Source organism: Diceros bicornis, chromosome 29 (genome assembly GCF_020826845.1).
Source record: "Diceros bicornis minor isolate mBicDic1 chromosome 29, mDicBic1.mat.cur, whole genome shotgun sequence".
Lineage (NCBI taxonomy): Eukaryota > Metazoa > Chordata > Mammalia > Perissodactyla > Rhinocerotidae > Diceros > Diceros bicornis.
The window spans coordinates 2,214,003-2,235,584 of NC_080768.1; positions in this window are offsets into that span (position 1 = coordinate 2,214,003).

Below are 21,582 nucleotides of genomic sequence, written 5' to 3' on the forward strand. Positions count from 1 at the left end.
CAGTGGGAGCAAAAGGGAGTAGGATGAATCTGTATTCTCAGGAAGACAGTCTGCAGCAGGTGAGTTCAATAAAAGGGCGTGCAAGGAGAATGCCAACCTGTTCCAAGTAGAGGGAAACAATCAAGAGCAAACCAGGCATGTGCTAACAGACATTCAAAATCAGCATCAGGAATAGGCAAGATTATGTAAATTAATATAAAACACATAATTTATACATTTATATACTTCTGAATATATGTATGCAGCAATTCAGATGCATTCTTTTCATTAACTTTTTTCAATTTCTAGTCATTTTTTCTAATAGTTATTTGAGTTCCCTCACATATGTAAGTCGTACATCCTCACAATTTTCTGAGGCTAATAGAATTTACGAGAATGAGGGCCAATTTTACATTTTGTTTCTATAGTTTGAGAACTTTATTAGAGAACTTTATGTATATGATATGGATGATTAGGAAGGCTGAGTAGATTCCTTGTCAACTTACATTAGGCTCACTTAGGGGGCAAAATGACAAAAAGAAACATTTTAGTTGCTTTGCACTAATTTATTCCTTCGTCCTGTAAACGTTTTGCAGCTATTAGTAGTTACCTAAAATCATGGATTGTGCTAGTGCATTATGATGAAAATATAATGACAACCAGGGTCTAGTTCATTCAGCTCTACCTCTCTGCATATTGTTTATTGAAGAGCCGTGATTCAAAAATAAGTTCAATACGTGTATTTTCTTTTTCTTGTGAAATAAATCAAAGTCTGTCTTTGGAATGAATTGATAAAACAAACCTGTCTTCCAAACATTAACATTGTATCCTATTCATAATAACCTTGTGTTATGTATGGAAATAGTTGAATGTCTACTATGATTTATAAGCAGATACTGCTAAAACAATGCACATCAGGCATTCTAATATGGGAATCTTTATTCATCACATGCATACTTAGATTGCTCCCTACTAATAAAATATTTAACCTTTCATTGATCAAATTTTCAACATTAATTAAACGTTTTCCTGTCAATAAATTTGTGGTTCAGTAGTTCGCCACTAGATTGGATCTGAACTTAAGGTGTCAGTAAAATAACACCTTTGGATGAATAATTCATATACACTTGACAGAACTATGGCAAGACCCTCTTGAGTTTGTAATTAAGCTTGGGAATGATGTCTCCCATTCTCAATACAAAACATTCACACTTTTAGTGACAATTTTGATAGTTTTCAGATGTCACCTCAATCTTGCACTATTATTGTGAATAATGGATATAGTATGTTAAAACTTCCTCAATTCTTGTGGAGTGAAATTCTGTTATTTGGTACTTGTTTGGAATTTTAGTAGTATTTGTTATCTGCACTACAGAGTTCAAATCTCTTCCAGAAATCATACTCACCTGAAATGCAGTCCACTCCCCCATCTCAGGTCACTTCTGGTTGGTGTTTAAAGCTCTTTCTCCAGCCAGCCCGTGGCTTAGCGGTTAAGTGCGCGTGCTCCGCTACTGGTGGCCCAGGTTCAGATCCCTGGCGCGCAATGACGCACCGCTTCTCCGGCCATGCTGAGGCCACGTCCCACATACAGCAACTAGAAGGATGCGCAACTGTGACATACAACTATCTACTGGGGCTTTGGGGGGGGAAAAAAAGGAGGAAGGATTGGCAATAGATGTTAGCTCAGAGCCTTCCTCAGCAAAAAAATAAAAAATAAAAATAAATAAAGCTCTTTCTCCTTTGTTTCCCATAAATTCTAACCTCTATTACTGCCACTGCTACTATTACTAACTACTAATTCTCTTCCCCCTCTCCCTCCTGCCCTCCTCCCCCTGCTCCTCCCTCTCTTCTTTCTTCTGTCTCCTTCCTTCTCCTTTTCCCTCTCCTCCGTTTTATCTCTCTCTTTAATTTCTCTACCTTTTGCAGTTGAGAAGTTTTCAGAACCTTGGACATGGCTGCACTTACTTAACATTTGTGCTTTTGAGACTGACCATGTCACAAGTTTTATTTCATTGGAATATTATTGTTAAGTAAGGACAGCCCTATGCAATTCTGGATTAAGCACTTTGGAAAGTTGAAAGAGGATTAGACATAGCCACGGACACAAGATCTTGGTATCCAGTAGTATCTTGTTAAAGCACAGGAAGAAACTACAACTGTCACTTTTATACATGACCCCAAATTATAAAATATTGATTCCATGCTGCAGCTATATAATGCAGGAAAAAAATCCAGAGCCCAATGTAATAAATGCATGTCACATTTACCTCACACTAAGATGATTTTTTAATATGGATAATTCATAAATTTGGGCAGATTCTTTACTTTTTCCAGTACATATTGAGTTCATTCCTTTCCTGTGCTTTCTTTACACCGAAATAGAAAAGGATCAGTTGTATTTTGCTCCATCTCTTTCTTGCCTCCTGGAAGACCAGCTAATTGAGGAGAATTTTATTTCTTACTGAGTCCTGATACAGTCCCACAATATTTATCAACACAATATACTACACAGACACTACCAATTGTTGGGAGTTAGGGATTGAGGTGATATCTGTCTTCCTTCCTTGCCTGATGACATTTCTCTCCACCGGGGCCCATTCTGCATGGTTCACCATTCCATGCCCATCCTATCCTCAGAATTTGGCTTACTGTTTAGATCAGAGATTTATATTTATTTATGTATTAAAATTAGTAACCTTGATAGGAGATTAGCTGTGTCTTAATTTTCCCCGGTTTTTAACCATATCTAATAAAATAAGTCTTGAAAAACAATGACAATTGTGAATGGTAGAGAGAACTTTTAGTTTTTGATTATTCATCTCATCCCAAATAGCTGATAATCCCTAAATCATCATTCATTATTTGAATTTGAAATGAATCCATTTTGTTTTGCTGCTATATTTGCCTTACTAATTACCTTTTATCAAAGCTAATATTTACATTAGTTTGTATTCCCTAAGCATGCACTAATTCTGGGTTGAGCTATGTGAATCCGATCAACAATTTAAACTGTCGGAAAACAATGCAAATACCAATGCTACTGCATTAAGTTGAGTCAAATTTAGTTTTATCATGCCTTTTAAATCTCTCTCTCTAGGCTTTTACTTAAGGAGAGTTGAGTAGAAACACCTATTCCTCCCTCTAAGTACAACTATGGATATTCAATAAGAAGCAGATGTTGGAAGACTCTGAAAGGTAGAGAGAAGAAAAGTCACACTGGTCAGGGGCCTTAGGACCCGAGGAACAACATGGTGGTGAGTTTTCTGGGTCTTCTTTTTGCCTTATTTAATCCTGAATTGGAGCAGAAGAAACCAACAACATGGAAATACCAATGGGAGTGAACAAAAGAAGCAGCAACAGGAGGCAACTCTCTTTGGCCTTAGAAATGGGAAAGAGCAGCCTCTCAGGACAGAAATCTCTTGGACCATGACCTCTATACTCCAGCCAAACACTACAGAAAAATCGTGCCCCACAACCACTCACACCAGAAAAGGCCAAGTCACCCTCTAAACATCTAATAAGGTACCCCGAACCCCTGTGATGTCACTGTAGGGCACATGGGTGCAGTTCAAAAAGGCACTTCAAAACTTACCAGCCAGAGCTCCCACTGCTGCCTGCACTAAGGAGGACCCCCCCACCACAGACGCATCATTAGTGTCAATGGAGGCTGTGTGGGGAACCCAGACTTCTACCCCCGCCTAGGCAGTGTGCTCCTATTCTCCAGCTGGATGGTGTTGGAGAAAGCCAGCTGAAACAGAGCATTAAATAGACTCCAATGTCTCATAGCATAACACAAAAATGTCTAGATTTCAACTGAAAATCACATGTCCTACACGAAGCAGAAAGATCTCGAACTGAGTGAAAAAGGACCATCAATAGATGCCAACAGCGAGATGACAGATGCTAGAATTATCTGATACTTTAAAGCAGCCATCCTCAAAATGCCTCAGTGGGTAACAACAAACACACTTGAAACAAATGAAAAAATAGACTATCTCAGATACGAGAAAAGAACCAAATGGAAATTTTAGAACTGAAAAATTTGACAACCAAAAAAAAAAAAATTCAATGGGTGGGCTCAACAGAAGAATGGTGGGACAGAGGAAATAATCAGTGAATTTGGATATAGACCAATAGAAAATATCCAATATGAACAACAGAGACTGAAAAAAGATTAATAGAGACTCAAAGACCTGTGAGACTACAAAAAAAGATCTAATATCTGCGTCATCTGGTTATGCTTCATTGACAATTTACTGGACATCAGGTGCTGCACTTCTGTGCCATGCATGGTTTAGTTTCAATAATTCCAACTGCAGTTACAATAGCACATAACATAATTTGAACTACTATTGACTGAGCACCTGTTAAATTCCAGGCACTTCCAAAAGCATTTCACATGTTGCTTCACTTACTTGAAAGGCGGAGTTGGAATTCTGTTTCAGGTCTCCCGACTCCAAGATCTGTCACACTGCTCGTTCTGTTACTTGGTTCCCATAGGATTGATGCTGCATCATCATCATGGCTGCACATAGATAAACCAAAATTTCCACAGTAGAACAGCATTTTACTATCTTCGTAATCTTATTGTGATTGGCATATAATAGGGGCTCATGAATCTTGCTTGAATGTTGTTAAATTGCACGAAAGCATATGAGTTTAGCCATCACGATGGCTGGTGTAAGAATACCCAAATGTTGTTATGAATGTGTATTTACAACTTGTAAATGAGGTATTAAAAGTGCTTGCCTGGGGCACATGATTTAAATAGTCACAGTTAATTTTAAAGTCAATATTTAAAAGGGACCTTAGAGATCAACATTTATTTTTACTCCCACAGCACAAAAATTTGTGGGCATAAAGGAATAAAATCAGTCGTTAACTTGTGCAAAATCAAAACTGTTTATTTCTATCTGTGGATCAGGTACACATATCATCGATGTATTCAGCATTGTTTTGCCCTCTGTGGTAGATATTTCGGCTCCGTGAGTGTAGGAATTATGTTTTATTTATCTTGGTATCTGCAGGGCATGACATGATAGCGATTTCTTGAATGGACAGCTGGATAGAGAGAAAAGTTTGTAAATGCCTAATTTTTATTTATTTCTCTGCATTTTAAAAATGGAGGAAACATCAGTATACTACAATATGTCTCATATTGTTAAAATAATGCCATAAACACTAAAATGCTGTGACTAAAATCCACATTAAAAATCAATGAGAAACAGATGCTGAACATAAAAAGTAGCATGGCAATTTGAATGGCAAACACAGGCCAATTATTCAAGGTTTTAAATGGACTTAAAAAATTTACCAAGGATGAGATTAAAGAAACTTCATAAACACTAAATTAAAAAAAGACATGAAAAATAAAATGCCCAGTTCTCAGGCTAACAATCATTAATTAGGTATGATTAATAATCAAGTATGCTGTCAAATTAGTGTTCTGTTGATATTGTCCATTTTTTCCAATCCATATGTGATGGTTTTATTTTATGTGTTAACTTGACTGGGCTAAGAGATGCCCAAGTAACACACACACACACACACACACACACACACACACACACACACACACATCTTGTCTATATAATTATGCTTGAGTAGTTCTTGAAGTCCTAAATAAGTTGTTGAATTAACAGGTGGCTCAGAGTCTCATGGCATTGATTTCTGTTGCATTGCTGTTTTTTCTCAACTGGCACCTATGATTTATGGGGACTTCCCTGGGAACAGTTGATTAGGAGGGGAAATGCTCAGGCTTGTTTTACTGGTGATTATTCACAGTGTCCTGGCAGCAGCCATCACAAAGAAATGGAATGCTGCAAGATTAGCATACCACTAATAAGAAGAAGGGATGTGGTGAGTAGAAATCTACTTGTTGGACATAATTTAGAAAATAAATCTGGTTTCCCACTTTTCCTGGATACAGAGATGCCCAGAGGAATAGATCCACATTGAATCAGGGAGTATGCTTAATGGTTTAGCCAAATAGTCAATGATTTAGGAACATAGGATTGGAGAATTCATGAAAAAATATATGGCAAAGAGACACATGGAATGTATTAAATTAGACAGGGTTTCCCAAGTAAATGCTCAAAAAGAACACAAATGTCAGAAGAGATATTAAGTAACCAGGTGGCTCATTCCACCCATTCTGAAGATGTCAGTTTTCCTCTTTCCCCAGACACCTTTGCTCAGTGTGTCCATGTGCACACTGCTTATAGCTGCAAAGGTGTGGGTTATACATTGGTTCAACAACATAGACTCTCCCTCACCAAGGCTGATCAGACAATTGCTATGGTCAAGTGCCCAACAGGAAAATAGTAGAGGCCAGCAGTTAATAACTGTGTGTCACCATTCCTTGGGAGGATCATCTAGCCAATTGAGACCAGGGTAATCCCATTGGACATGTTTAATGATGGAGAGAGATAACAATTTTTCATCACTAGAATAGAGAGTTTTCCTAGATATAGATACATTTTTCCTGCTTGCAATGCTGCTCCCTTATAGAATGCCCTTTACCCATCATGGCATTTCACACACAGTGCTCCCCAATCTGGAGCTCATTTTAGAGACAAAGGAGTTGGACAGAGATCTTACACCACTTAAACTCATTTATCTTATCCAGTAGTATTCATAACCCAGAAGAAGCTGGCTTTATAGAATGAGGGAGAGGTCCATGAAGATTCAGTTGTGGGACCAGCTGACTAACAACCTGCTGGAATATTGGTTTACAGTCCTACGGGCTGTAGCACACACTTTGAAACAAAAACCATTTATGGTCATTTTCTCCCACAGCCAGAATACTAAGGTCCAGTTATCAGAAGGTAAAGATGGAAGTGGTTTCTCTTACTATTAAACCTAAGAATCCATTCATATATTTTATCTTCTAGATCCCCACAATTTGGGCTCTGTTTATTAGGAAGTCATCATTTCCCAAGGAGAATACTTGTGCAGGGAGGCACAATCATGGCTTCCATTGAACTTTATGTTGAGATTACCATCAAGACATGGTGTGCCTCTCATGCCACTGAACCAGTAGGCAAAAAATGTGTGTACTTTACAGGCTGGGATGAATTGATCAGAATACCAAGGGGAAGAAGGATAATATATAGCAACTACTTTTTTTTTGTCTCCTCTGCAATCACCCTACTGTTTTATATAAGAGGTGAAAACAGTGAATTAGTGAACAATGTGAAATATCCAGCAGAGATTCTGACTGAAGTAGATTAGGAATTAACCTCATCCAAAGATAGATTTAGTGACTGGTAGTTACTTCTATCCCTTTTGGAGGAAGGGATAATCAAGAGATAATTGCACATTTTTAGATGGAAACATGATATTAATGTTATTGATGTTATATGGAATTTAAATATGTTTTGAAGGGTGAGAATGGGTGTTGATGCCCCAAATGAGTGGATTCTGCTAAGCTTTTGCCTACTGGTTCTCAGCCAGCGCACTCACTTCTCTGTGATGTGCGTGTGTTATAAGAGCCGGGACAGCGCAGCCTCTACCAACCTCACTCTCCTGCCGTTTGACGTCTTCTTAAGCTCTATCAGTAGGTGGTATTGTGGGAGATCAGAAGGCAAGAGGAAAATAGAAGCTTACTTCTTCTGGCTCCAACTCGATAGGTGTTGACGGTAGCTGCTGGCTGCTGTAGTGGATAGGGGATGAGGTGGTCCCAAATTTCAGCAGCCAACTGTAGGCACAAGATGTTAAGCCACCAGCAGGTACAGTGCAGGGCGGTTACAGCCCGAGGGCTCAAGGGAAAGTAACAGATGGTGCACCTTCTACCTCCATGTCCCTCCTGCTCTCCTTCCCTCTCCCTCATGCTCTTCTTGATTTTCAACACTTCTATAACCCATTTGCTGTGTAAACTTCCCTTGGATAGACACAATTAGGCTTCTTATTTCTCTTCTTGACTGGACTCTGACTGACTCACGGTGGAGGGGACGTGTCAAACAAAAAATGACTAACCCAAATGGCACCAGGTATCTCAACAGCATTGTGAGCGGCTGGATCACAATGGAGAAATGTCATCAAATTTCTAAGGAAATACAATTCTAAAATGCTATGCCCCGTCATACTGATGAAACGATAGACATTCTCATCTATTTTGGTACTGAAAAATCATACCTCCCTTGTCCCCTTTCCCAGGAAGCTATTGCAAGACATATTCTGTTATAATGTAGGATTGAACAAAGAAAGAGGAGGATGTGACATCTAGGAAACAAGAGTTTCAATTAAGCTCCTGGGAGAAGAAACTCCCAGGATAATTTCAAAGGGATTTGCTACAACATGAGCTCCGTAGCAGAATTAGATTGCCACCAGGATAGACTGTAGAAGAACGTTACACAAAATACATCTACAAGTTAAAAAAAAATACGAACTGATTGATTTCCGGATGTGTGTATGTGGCCAAATTAAGAGGGATTTTATGGATATTTTTCCCTGATATTTTTCCCAAATTAATGATAATCATACAGGACATAAGTTAAATGTGAAAATGAGGCAACTAGATTTGAGGAAAAAAATAAACGATGCAGACGACAGTAAATGTAATTAAATACACTGAGTTTCTCAACTCCGGGCAGTATTCACGCCATCATCATAATAATGTTGTTATCTAACTAAAAATGCTGTAACTGTGTTGGTGGAAGGCAGGTGGGGCTGGTGTGTACACATGCCGAGTAGATCAGGAGACTGAATCTACAACATCCATAAAGGGAAACTAGTGACATGGCTTCGAAGAGTAAAGAAATATCAGGGTAAATAAGCTATTTGGGAAGATGAACTATAGAAGAAACAGCTGAAATAGCAGAAACTGCTTGCCTCTGTGGACTGGTAATCAGCGGTGGAAAAAGTGAGGCAGCGCACAGCCGATGTTCTTATAAGTTTGCAATACTATCTGACTTTTTAAATGTGTGTACGTATTACTTCAATTAAAAATTCTCAAATTAAACATATCAGCATGTACTGTTCCTTAAGAAAAATGGGCACTGTCTAATAGCTCCTCAGGGGTTGGATATTGTATTCAGTCTCTTTTCTCGTTTTGTCCGCCACAAAATGAAGCAGACAAGCCTTCTGGAGGGTACACTTATTACAGTGCAACTTGGGGAGCTGACCTGTGAAGAGGCTGAGATTAAATGTGGGGTCTGTGCAGCTGCCGTAGAGGTTGCTTGTGTGTTTACGTTTCCATCGTTTGTCTTTATTGCTATTTGATATAGCACCATTTCCCCCCTTCAGTTCTAAGCTCCTCAGAAGCAGAAAAAAGCATCTATTTTCTGGAATCCTTCCAGGTGTTAGAAAGGAGGATTTAAATATCTGGCTCTAGTTGTTTTCACTCCAATCACATATAATGGAGTCTCATCACCTATAACTGCTCCCTCTCACTTCCCCATCCGTGCTCAGTTCCAAATGAATGCACTTTTCTTTTTTTTTCTTAATTTTATTGAGGCAATATTGATTTATAACATTGTGTAATTTCAGGTGGACGTTATTCTATATCAGTTTCTGTATAGTCTGCATCGTGTTCAGACCAACAGTCTAGTTTTTATCCATCACCATACACATGTGCCCCTTTACCCCTTTCGCCTCCCCCCACCCCCTTCCCCTCTGGTAACCACTAATCTATTCTCCTTCTCCGTGTGTTTGCTTATCTTCCACATATGAGTGAAATCACGCGGTGATGAATGCACTCTTATGTAACAGCTGAAGGAGGGAGGTGCGGCTCTCGACTGTAACAGGGAACACAGGACTCAATGTAGTTCCCTTAAAGCAACCACCTCAACGTCCAAGTTTTATGCATCAGACCATAACTGCAACTTCATTTTGAAATGTAATGTTAAAATATCATCTTTGTTGGGGATTCTGTTGGTCAATGTGTATGTGAATATAGACCGATCAACATTGACAGACATGGTTTGTTAATCACTGAACTGAAGATGAATTCTCAGGTAGGTACTTGCCCTGGGGCCCCCCGTTACCACCTGTGAGTGTTATCCACGCTCTGTATCCAATAGGATGTATCTTCACCAACTAAGGAACACAGGTGTCCATGAGAACTGACGATGTGACAAAGGGTGTTCATTGAAAAAATACATTGCTTTAGGAAATATGAATGAAAATAAAGCTTATATTACTATATATTCCAAAGTACAACTCTACTTTAGAGATCAAATCTAATGCTTTTGAGCATTTCACATAAAAAGTTAGAAATTATGATACCATTTTTACTATGTTATAGGACAATGCTATCATAGAAACAGATGTGGCATGTGGTTTAATTTTCAGAGATTCTTTTTAATAAGGTATGGGTAATGACACAGAAGTACAAGGAGCAACACATTTCCAGGGATTTTTGTTATACATTCTTTTGTTTATTGGGATCAGGAGAAAAAACAACTTAGTGCATTTGAACAGGTGGTGCTCTTGCTTTAAGCCTGTCTTACCTGAAAGAGGGGGGTGATGAGGTCGGATGGCCACGAGAAGCCAGGTAATTTGGAGCCTTCAGCTCAAGTGGGCTCCACTCTCAGCAGCAGCATGAGGAGCCCGCGGCCCCCACACTCGGCATCCTGTGTGCACATTCACACTGGAGGATACGGGTTGAAAGCATGCTGTACACTGGTGAGGCTTTGGGACTTTATCCAGGTGTGTGGAAGGGTGGAGTATTCCGAGGGAGAGAGTGACGTAACTTTCCTGACAAGAGAATGGCTCCGGGTGCTCTGTGGAGAGCCAGCTGCTGGGGCAACCATTTGCAGGCATTTGACTGGGCAAAATGAATAGCTGCCTTATTTAGGTTGGTACCTATAGAGAAGGGGATGCATTTTAAAAGATCTCGTCTGATGTTGTGGATGAATTGAATGATGTCTGTGCAGGAATTGAGATAAACGCTGAGGGTTTCGACTTGAGCAGTTGCATGAATGTAGCGATTAATGGTCTTAACATTTGCATGCACATGTCTGTGTTGATATTTTTTTTGCAGAAATGCCTGGTGGGAGCTGAGCTGAAAAGTTGGTTTTCAATATCAGTCCACCATGAGCCCGTGTCAGCCTTTCTCTGGGTGATTCCAACTAAAAACTGGACAAAATACAACAAGCAACTACCTTTGAACTCTGAAAAGTTAAAAAAAAAAAAAGAAGAAGAAAACCCTACAAGTAGAATGTGTGGGAGACAAACCCACGAGGTGGTGAGTGAGCTGTTGGTTGTTTGGATTTCCTTCTTGTTTTTTTTTCTCCTGCACCTCAACACTAAGGGCAGGTCTCACAGACACAACTCAAGGACAGTAAAAACTCTGACAAACCCATCTTCCTGGACAGAAGAGCCAAGAGAATGGACCTCTGTGCGAACAGAAAATATGGGGTGAATGATGGAAAGGAGAGGATGGAAGAAGAGGATCCCCTAATTCTGTGCATGAACTACGGGAATCTCAGACTGCCCCTGAGGTGTGCACACACAGTAGGGGCATGCACCAGTTAGCAAACGCCGTGGAGCTAAACTGAGAGTAACCTCCGAGGTCCTTTTCCTGAGCAATTGGATCAATGGTGTGAATTAAAAGTTTGCTTGTGTGTTTAAGTTTCATTTGATAAGCATGAAGGCAGAAATGTCCAGCAGGAGCTCAGTGGAGAGGTAGGAATGCAGAGGTGAATTTGGGAGTCATCACGGTTAGATAGTATATGAATGGATTTTCCTGTCTACATGTAGTCTATGTAAATAGTATGATACTGTCTCATAATTGCTTAATTAATTTATATTTTCTGCCTATGTTGTTTCCAAGGAATCAGACGTCTCCAATGATGCCAGGAAGTGGGGGGATGCCATTGGTAAATATTATAGGCAGTTGGCTCCCTGAGAGACTTCACGGGATTTGCAGGAATGAAGACCACTATAGCTTCTGGATGGAATCTGGCCCCTTCCCAACAGGACACGGAGATTCCCTCTGAGAAGGTGGTTGAGTTCTCCTTCCCACAAAACTGAATCTTGTTAAATGCCAAAAATACAAAATCTGTATTTTCTTTTGCTCCCTGTTACCACAGACTTGCACTCTTTTGGACTCTCGGATCAAGTTCTGACACACGCAAGAGTCAAGTCCGTGGCTATTACGGCTTCCGTTTCGTTAGAATCACTGTGTGTGTGTGTGCGCCAATGGTATGGTAAAGAGAAGGCGGAAAGTAGGCTCCAGAGAAGAGGGGCAGAGAGCAGGTGTGGGAGTGGAGGCTGAGAGCTTTTGTCTAGAATCAGAAGTCAAATATGCACTGCAGATAACTTGTTTCGTTCTTATAGATCAATATTTGGTTAAAGGAAAGCCTAGATATGTAGATATATATCAATATTTTTTAAAGATGTAATGTGAAATTCCTCCAAGTTTATCCCTAGACTTGAAAGAGATAGAAATTAGTGATACAATATTGAAATGTACATACATCACCTTAGAAATGCCCCAGGAATGTTGCTTACAGTATACAATGTTTAATAACTATTGATTTAATTAAATAGCAAGTATATCACTAATATTGCATTTCTTGGTTAATAGCGTGGTATACTAGATTTCTTATATGATTGGAGCACACATTGTTGATACTTTCCATACTGGTTTTATATTTATCTCCTAAAAAATATCTCATCCTATTAGGTCAACACTTCTGAAATTAAGCGTGGCATGAAAAACATCATTAAAGCCTTGTATCTTTAAATTAGAGAAAAAAAAGTACATTTGAATCAAAGAGAAACACGTGAAGCATTCCGGGTTCTCTTCAGTCTTTGTGACAACGCCCTCCCCATGTTGACCTTTGCTGGTGACCCTTGCAAGGCACACATTCAGCAGCATTAGCAAACCAGGGTCGGGTTTGTTAAAGGTGCCAGGCCTTGGGGGTGGGGCACCAGGAAAAACACACATGTTCACACACACGCATCTGTGGACTGCAAATCCTGCCCAAATATTCCACGTCTCTATGCATGCTCCAACTAGCAATGTTTCTCAACAAAAGTGCTGGGAGTTAAGGGCTTTTTTGTCCTTCTTATGGCAGATGATATTTCATCAGCTTCTTTTCTGCCTGGATATAAAATATTTTTGGTAATGTAAAAGAAATTGATCCAGCGGATGCTCATCCAGCTGATACAAATGGCACGTTATTAGGTTTGTCTGCTGACTAGGCTTGGGCTACGCTTCACAGAGAATAAACAATAAAGCGGTATTTCATTATGCTAAGGTGAGAGACGATGAAATATTGCATTCATATTACAGTATTTTCTTTCTGGGGAAGGAAAGCAACGATGGATCTGTGATTGGAAACTTGAGAACAGCCAGCACCAGGTCACCCAAAACATCCGTTTCTAGAAACTGCCTTTGGGTACCTCTTTTGACAGTGGAAATAAATTTAATATCTTTACATGTTTTCCTTCACTGCATCTGCCAAAAATTTTAGTATATTATAATTCTATGAGATGTACCAAATCTAAGGTCAAACTCATAACTAAATAAAAATTAGAATTTACAAATGAAAATATGGAAAAAAATGTAAATTTGAAAGATTTAGCAAGTCATCTAATCCATTATAAAATCTATATGTAAAAATTAAAGTTCAGCAAATATATGGATTTCAATAGGAAATTATATTAAATTGCAAATTATATAATTATAAATTATATTAAATTAATAGTGAGATAAGAAAGTGTTATGTGCTATATTCTTCATCCCCTGAGATTCAGAATTTACCACTTATCCAGGAACCAGTATTATTACACTTATTTCTAGTGACCCTCATTTCTTTAGGCTTCACAATGTACACAGTGTGATGTGGCTGAATCTTGTTAAAATGCCTCTGATTCTCCAAATCCTTTTAGGTTCACGATCTAATATTTCACCACAAAGAAATATTGGAAAAATACCATCCTATGGGGCAGATTAGATCTCATAGCCCCCTGATCTGCTCAAATACTCATTGTACCTGGCCAAAATTAATGTCAAAATGATTATAAACCATTGATTCTCTCTTCTAAATTTCTCTGTTTTGTTCCGGATTCCTCTTCTTAAACGGCCCAGGCCTCATAATGACACTGTGATACCCACAGTGCATACTGGGGCATTGTTAGCCCACACCTTGGACAGAATGAAACTTTGGCTGAGGCACGAGAAATCTAAACCAGGCATGGGGAGAGGAAAGTCTCTATGTTCTTAGACATACTGTTAATAAAAAAAGTAGAGAAAAATAAAATTTTGAAGTAAGAAAGATAGTAATTGTGCAATATACATAAATAGAGAATGAAGAAAAGGGATGACATAAAGTTACCTCTATAGTTTTAAGTTTTGGCAAACAGAGGTTAAATCTGCCATCAACTTTTTGCAACAGCAGCCACTGTTATTTATAATTTAATAGGTTTAATTGACATGTGTGGGTAAAAACGCCCTATGTAACCCTTCTATGTAACTTGCCCAACTCCTTCTCATAACAAATAAACAAACATAATATGAAAAGTTGTTCTAAGACAATTCTAAAAGAGCAACCTCTGTGAACCCTACTGTCACTGAGGTTTTTCTGTTAATTGTCCAAACTCATAAATGCTCGGCTATATCCATCAGAATTAGAGCGATGGGAGACAGGTTTAGAAGACGATTGTGCATTAACATCTATTCAATACAGAGAAATTATATATTTATAATTATATTATATATGTGTTATATATAAATTACACATAACATATTTATATAGTATATATTATATATGAATGTATATTATATAATAATATATAACATAATATGCAAGTTATATATATGTATGTAATTAAAATGCATTTTTTAGGCTAAATAAATCCTTTTCTTGCATTTCAAAAGTTCATAATTAAGGAACCAAGCCCAGCTAGATAAAACCAGTTATTACCTGTTCAAATAACATTCTTACTATTAAAATGAAAAAATAAAATGATTCCCATAGAAGAAAGAAACAGTAAGGAGTTCTTCATCCATCTCTCTCAATGAAGCTAATTTCTGTCCTAAGTGCGACTTTACATGAGTTCTAATCTATGTTTCATCCTTGCCAAATTCACAGTTCACTTTGAAAATGTAAGATTTCATAAATTATATTTCTCTCTTCACATTTATCGAGAAACACCCCTGTTGTGCAAACTTTTGTTGATAGAGTCTAACAATGTAACAGTTCCACTTTCTCTAACCAGAGTTTCATGTGTCTTTAGTAAATATTAATTACATGAGATCATACCCAAAATCTTCATGTTTATTTTTTTGTTAATATTGTTAAGGCTGGTTTTTTTTGAAACTAATTCAAATATTTTACTACATTTATATTCAAAGCTACAGCTGAGTTACAGTGAGGTGCAGTCCACCAGGAGGGACAAAGCCTGATAGAAACATCCAAGTTCAGATGATTGAACTGGTGAATATCACCAAACATTCACACAAGAAGAACTAACGGTAACTTTACAAATTTCTTCTAGAAATAGTAGAGGGCTGGATGGATAATTCCCAACTCATCTTAAGAAGCCAGTGTTACCCTGAGACTAAAACTAAAGACCATTCAAGAAAAGAAACTACTGACCAACAGCTCTCATGAAGTTAGGTGGGATGATCCTCAACAAACTCAACAAAAGCTCACTGCCTTGAATAGCGTGGGGATTTATTCCAGGTGTGCATGCTGCTTCACTATTTGAAATAGATCTATGTAATTCACCATACCAACCATCCAAAAAAAGAAAAGTCCTATGATCTTATCACTTGAAGTAGAAAAGATGTTTGACAAAATTCAACACCCGTTCCTGATAAAAACTCTCAAGACAATAAGAATAGAGAGAGAATTTTTCAACTTGATGAAGAGAATATATGACAAACCTACAACTAACGTTAATGGTGAAAGGCTGAATACCTTCCTATAAGTAAGAATAAAGCAACAATGTCCTCTCTCTCTACTTTTTGTAGCCTAGGTAGACAGACAGACAGACAGACACACACACACGCACACACACACACGAGTGCATGTGTAACTGCTGGAATAGAAGTAAGTCCTACAGCTCCTTCCAGTGTAATTTCCTGCTTCTGATCTTGTTTTAGTCACTCAAGATGCTAACCAACATTGTCGCAGACTGTGACGGGTGCATGGACAGCCCTGGACAACCCTTGGCAACTTCCTGTGAATCTATAATTATTTCTAAATAAAAATTTGTTTTAAAAATGGCAACTCTCCCCCCCCAACAATAAAGGAAGAGAAAAATTTTAAGGTGTTTTGAGATTACAGTATAGAAAACCTAATGATAAATACTTGGGTCAGTCTCCTTAATCTCTTTGTTTTCCTTATTTCCTTATTCATTTGCATGATGTTTTCCAGTTTACTATTGTGAATTTCCAAGATCGATAGAGCATCACTCCACATTCTGTTGATGGCAATGCTTGGTGAATCGAGAAAAAGAATGAATAGTGAAGTGAGAGTTCTCTCTATCACAGGATTCAGTAGTAATTCTACTTAGGTAGCAAGTGGCAGCAAATCAATAGCTTTCTATCATCTCTGAACTTTTTCTCTGCCCTTTCTTCCTTCATTTTCCTAGCACACCCTGGTTTGTTTCTCTATGTGGGAAGAAAACACCAGTCTCTATATCTGCTCCACCTGGCAAGAGGCAGCATTCAGAGCATCCACTCCACTTACTTTGAACTCCTTGTACCTCAAGGGTGTTGTGGGGCTGATGCCACCCACTTGCTACAGAAAATGGCTTGTACATTTGGAGAAATTCAACAAATTCTACAACACATTCTATGCTGAATTCAATAAAATCCGAGTCTTACAGCTCTGGTAAAAGCAGAACGCAGAGTCTGCCGCTCAAATAATTTCACACAAAAAGTCACATTTCTTTATGTAATAACTTCTGGTAAATTATATCCAGCTATATATTTCAACCAAGGAGGCAATACTCAGAAACTAATCATTGTCACTGGTTTTCATTTAGTTGGAAATTGTGAGAGGTTAATAGAAATTCTCAGATCGTACGGGATATCCGACAGCTCCAGAGGCTTTATTTTGTATAACAGTGACTTCCTACATTCATTTGCAGGTAGCATTAGTCTGAGTAATAACACTTTCATTCACACAGATTCAAGTCACAATGTTTTCTAGAGAGATAGTGTAGAATGAACATTTAGCAGTAATTTAGATGATACGAAGAAGAGAGATGTAGTTAATTACGGTATGCTTCAATGGCAGAAAAATGCTGACAACTTCAATTGTAGCATACCTAATAATGTTATTTGGAAAAATTATCTATACCACAGATGTTATAATTCTTATGTCTTTATGAGAACGACCAGCTTGAAGTTTGCATATGCAGAAATTGATTTTCTCCAGTCGAATATATTACCATAAAATAATAAATTTTCTTAAATTGTAATTGAGACATTTTGTTGACCTCAAAATCAAAGCAAAGAAACAAGCTACAAACACAGAATAGGCAGATATAAAAGAGTTCACATTTCATTTGTAATCTAAGGATGTGAAATCCTTTTATTTAGAAATAAAACTATTTCCTACAGCTAAGTCTTGCAGGTAGTTGGCAGTAAATGGGACTTGGATTGTCATCCATGACCTTTGGGTCTCATTTGAAACACTCCACTTTGTACATCTGATGTTTAACAAAAGGCAGGCCAACATAGATATTGAGATTTTAAGCTTTCAAGTAGAACTGATGGGGTTTCGATCCTTGGGTCTGCAGTCCCTAGTTACGGGAACTTTTATTCCTTTGTCTCATTGTGTCTCCATTGGTGATCAAGATACTGATCACCCAGGATTCTTTTAGCATTCAATCACAGTATATGGCATATGTCCACATATCTGGCATATCATACAACCACTGGAATAATTATTCTTTAATTGTGACCAATAATTGATGAAACTATATCCAGGAAGATTTGCATCACCTTTAGGGTATCTATTCACAAGGAGAACATGTATCCTTTCAACACTCCAGCATGAGAAAGTTTTGCAAATATCTTGAGGAACTACCTTCAGAGCTTGTGGCTATGGAGGTAACTTCAGGTCTGACATGCAGACAAATATGACCTCCATCCCTGGGAACCCCAGGGCCTCCAGCCTGCATTGAGGAACCATCAGTGTCATGATGGTTGCCTTCAGTCTTCCCTCCTCCCTAAAACCATCCATGTTATTTTATCTGCTGGGATTATTAGACATGAGGAGTTGAGACACCTTCAACTCAGACAGCTTGAGCACCAACAGGGTCACTGAGATTAGCAAATAATGATTAAAAATGCATGAAGGAAATAAAGCATTCCACTCTCTCCCACACAGCAATTTTCCTACAATAAGAGACTTCTTTTTGTTACTCTTATTACATTATTACCATAATAGTAGTTTTGCAAGTGACTATTGATGAGTATCTAGAGGTTTACCAAGAAATAAATGCAGAGAAGTGAACTATCATAGACAAACATCTTTTAGCAAACTTTTTATTTATATTATCAATTGACTATTATTATGTAGCTTTTGTGGTGCTATGTGGCATGTTTTTGCATTTAAATATAAAAATTTGTAAGCAGTCATTAATAACAATAAACAAAATTGCTAAACAATTAAATGTTTGTTATATGACTGCTCAAATAATCTCAAGAATTCAGTCCTAAATAGGACTATAAAAATTTATAGTTCCCATCTCACGTATAAGGATGATTGAGGCTTAAAGAGGTAATTCAGAAAAATAACTCATAAATGAAGAAATTGCACTGTTGTCTACTTCACTGTGTTGCCTTTCACAGGCCTTTGCATTTTATTTATAACAAAGAACTTATGCCACAAATTAAGTTGCAGAAAATATCCAGGTTCCAACTCTTCCTCTCTCCTCTGCCAGCACTTTGTCCAGAATCTGGAATAACACTATTTATCTGTATTAAAATTGATTGTGTATGGGGCTGGCCTGGTGGCATAGTGGTGAAGTTCACAAGCTCCACTTTGGTGGTCCGTGGTTTGCAGGTTCAGATCCTGGGTGTGGACCTACACACCACTTATCAAGCCATGCTGAGGCAGTGTCCCATATAAAGTAGAGGAAGATGGGCACAGATGTTAGCCCAGGGCCAGTCTTCCTCAGCAAAAAGAGGAGGATTGGCAACAGATGTTAGCTCAGGGCTAATCTTCACACACACACACAAAATTGATTGTGTACATATCAATCTTTCCCCATATAATATGGAATATTTATAAATATGGGGGACCTCTCATACATCATCTCATTTTTAATGCCTAAAAAGGTATTCAGCACATACTAGGATCGGATTTGTTGAGTTTAACTTATATTTACAATAGAGGAATTAAGATTTTTAACAATCATCCTAAATTCCCTCAAAAAGTAAATTGTGCTCGATGGTGTTCAGGGCAGGCCACCCCAAGATGCACCACTCTGGTATGTGGATTATTTCGAGCTGAAGACAATAAAGGCTCAGAAAACTCAGGAAGAACATTTGAGCTTCCCCTCCCAAACTGCCTAAAGAATTTAACATAGAAGGCCTGTTTCAGGAAGGAGCCATTATCATATGATGGCGGTAACACAATGTAAAATAGATGCTACCATAAGAAAGGCACCAACAAGCCCATTTTATCAAAAATTCTGTCTCCCCAGCCACATTCTCTATACGTGGCCCTGTAAAGAGTTGTCTGACAAACATTTGCATTTACATCTCCATGTGAACTGTCTTCTCCCCCTCTGAAATCGCAAGCTGCTACCCTCCCAACACCCTCCTCACCTTTAACTGAATATACTTAGGGGATCAGCTCAGTCAGAATGACGAGTTGCTCAGTTTCTATTTTCTGAGTTTCTCCCATGTATACATGTTATTAAACTTTGTTTTATTTTCTCCTGCTAACCTGCCTTTTTGATTATTTGGCCAGCCATAAGAACCTTAAGGGAAAGGATGAGGAGGTATTCTCTCTCTTCCCCAACATACTCAAAGAATCCAGGGATTGTGAGATTAGTGAACCGAGAGAGAGAGAGAGAGAGAGAGAGCGAGAGAGAGAGAGAGAAATTGAGATTCTGTTTAAATACAACGGGCCTCGTTTATCAGAAAGATCCTGCTTCTCAATGTTTGCAATCCCCTCATCTGTTCCTATCAGAAGTGGATATTACTATAATGGGAATGCAGGTGAGACTTACGTGGGGAAATTTTTTAACTTAGAAGTAACACTGCTTTCAAATAAACTTAAGCATTCTATAAGCATGCATTTAAATAAAATTGATAAACTAATACAAATTATCTCATCTATTCATTATAAGACCTGCCAAGTACACTTAGAAATAAAAGAATACTGTTGGCTGAGAATACTGTTAGAAGATTAGCATAACTTTGCAGAAAAATGTTTCATACCTTTTCCTTCCATTCTCCATTTGACTGATGCACCAAATGCAAAGATGCCTTTGCATGATCAGCTTTAGAATGCACTATATAAAAACTAGGGGCGATCAAATTAAGAAGGAAAATCATTCATCATTGAAGACTTTTCCCTTGCCTAACATCTTGCTGCTTAACAAATACTCTGCTTGAATTGCTAAATCATTTGTGCCTCACCAGTTGGTGATAAATATAACAAAAAATGGAATTTTCATAAATGCAGTAATCCAAAAATACCAAGCCAAATGTATAAAAGGCTTAGTAAGCCATGGTGTAATTTAAAAATGAAACCTCTTTAAAACAGCCATTGGCTAAATTTACCATTTTATACTGATGGTTGTCTGAGAAGAATGATATATGAAAAAGCAAATCAGATGCCTATTTATATTTAAGGAGATTTGAACAATGTATTTCTAGCCAGAGGAAAATTTATATTTTAATGCCTCAGTTGAAAAATTTATATTATAACTGATCAAGGTATTTAACACTCTGTGGAACTATGTATCTTTGACATTGGGGGAAACGGTGGTCTATGCTGAATCCATTTCAATCAGGAAAGAAATACTGCATTACTGGCTCTACACTCCTTTCAGTTTCTAAATATTCATGTACCCTTTCTTCCACTGCCATTTTTTTTTCTCAGAAAACATATTGGTAACCACAAGTTTTCTTTAAATGGTACGTACTTGGGCAAGATGACAATAGCTCATATTGTCATATATCTGCATTTTATGAATATAGGTTAGAAGCTCAAATGCCAAAATAAGCACTTCACAAAGTGTTGCTCAGAGTTTATCTCTCTTAGTTTTGATTTAAACAGACAACAAAGCAAGCAAATAAAACATGGGGTTGAAATTTTCTGTCACCTATTAACCGATATCGTAAAGACAAAAAATATGAAGAACGCATTCCCAAGAGTTTTAATGTACGTGAAGACTGTCGTTTGGCTGATGCTTGATTGATTTGAAATCTTAAACTGTGGGGCCATTAGGATAGGTACAGTTGAGGTACCTGTAAGGAAAGAGATGGGTTTTGGGTCTCTGGGTTTTAAGCCCTCACTCATGGTTTGGAGGGTGGGATGTGTTACTGGGCAACAATGACCAGTGGTAGCACTGCTCTTTGTCCACTGCCACCAATTAGGGTCTCCGTTCCCTGAAGTCCTCTCATTGGAAACCAGCCCCTCATGTTTCTGTCTTAGCTTCTCTCTACTTCAAGGT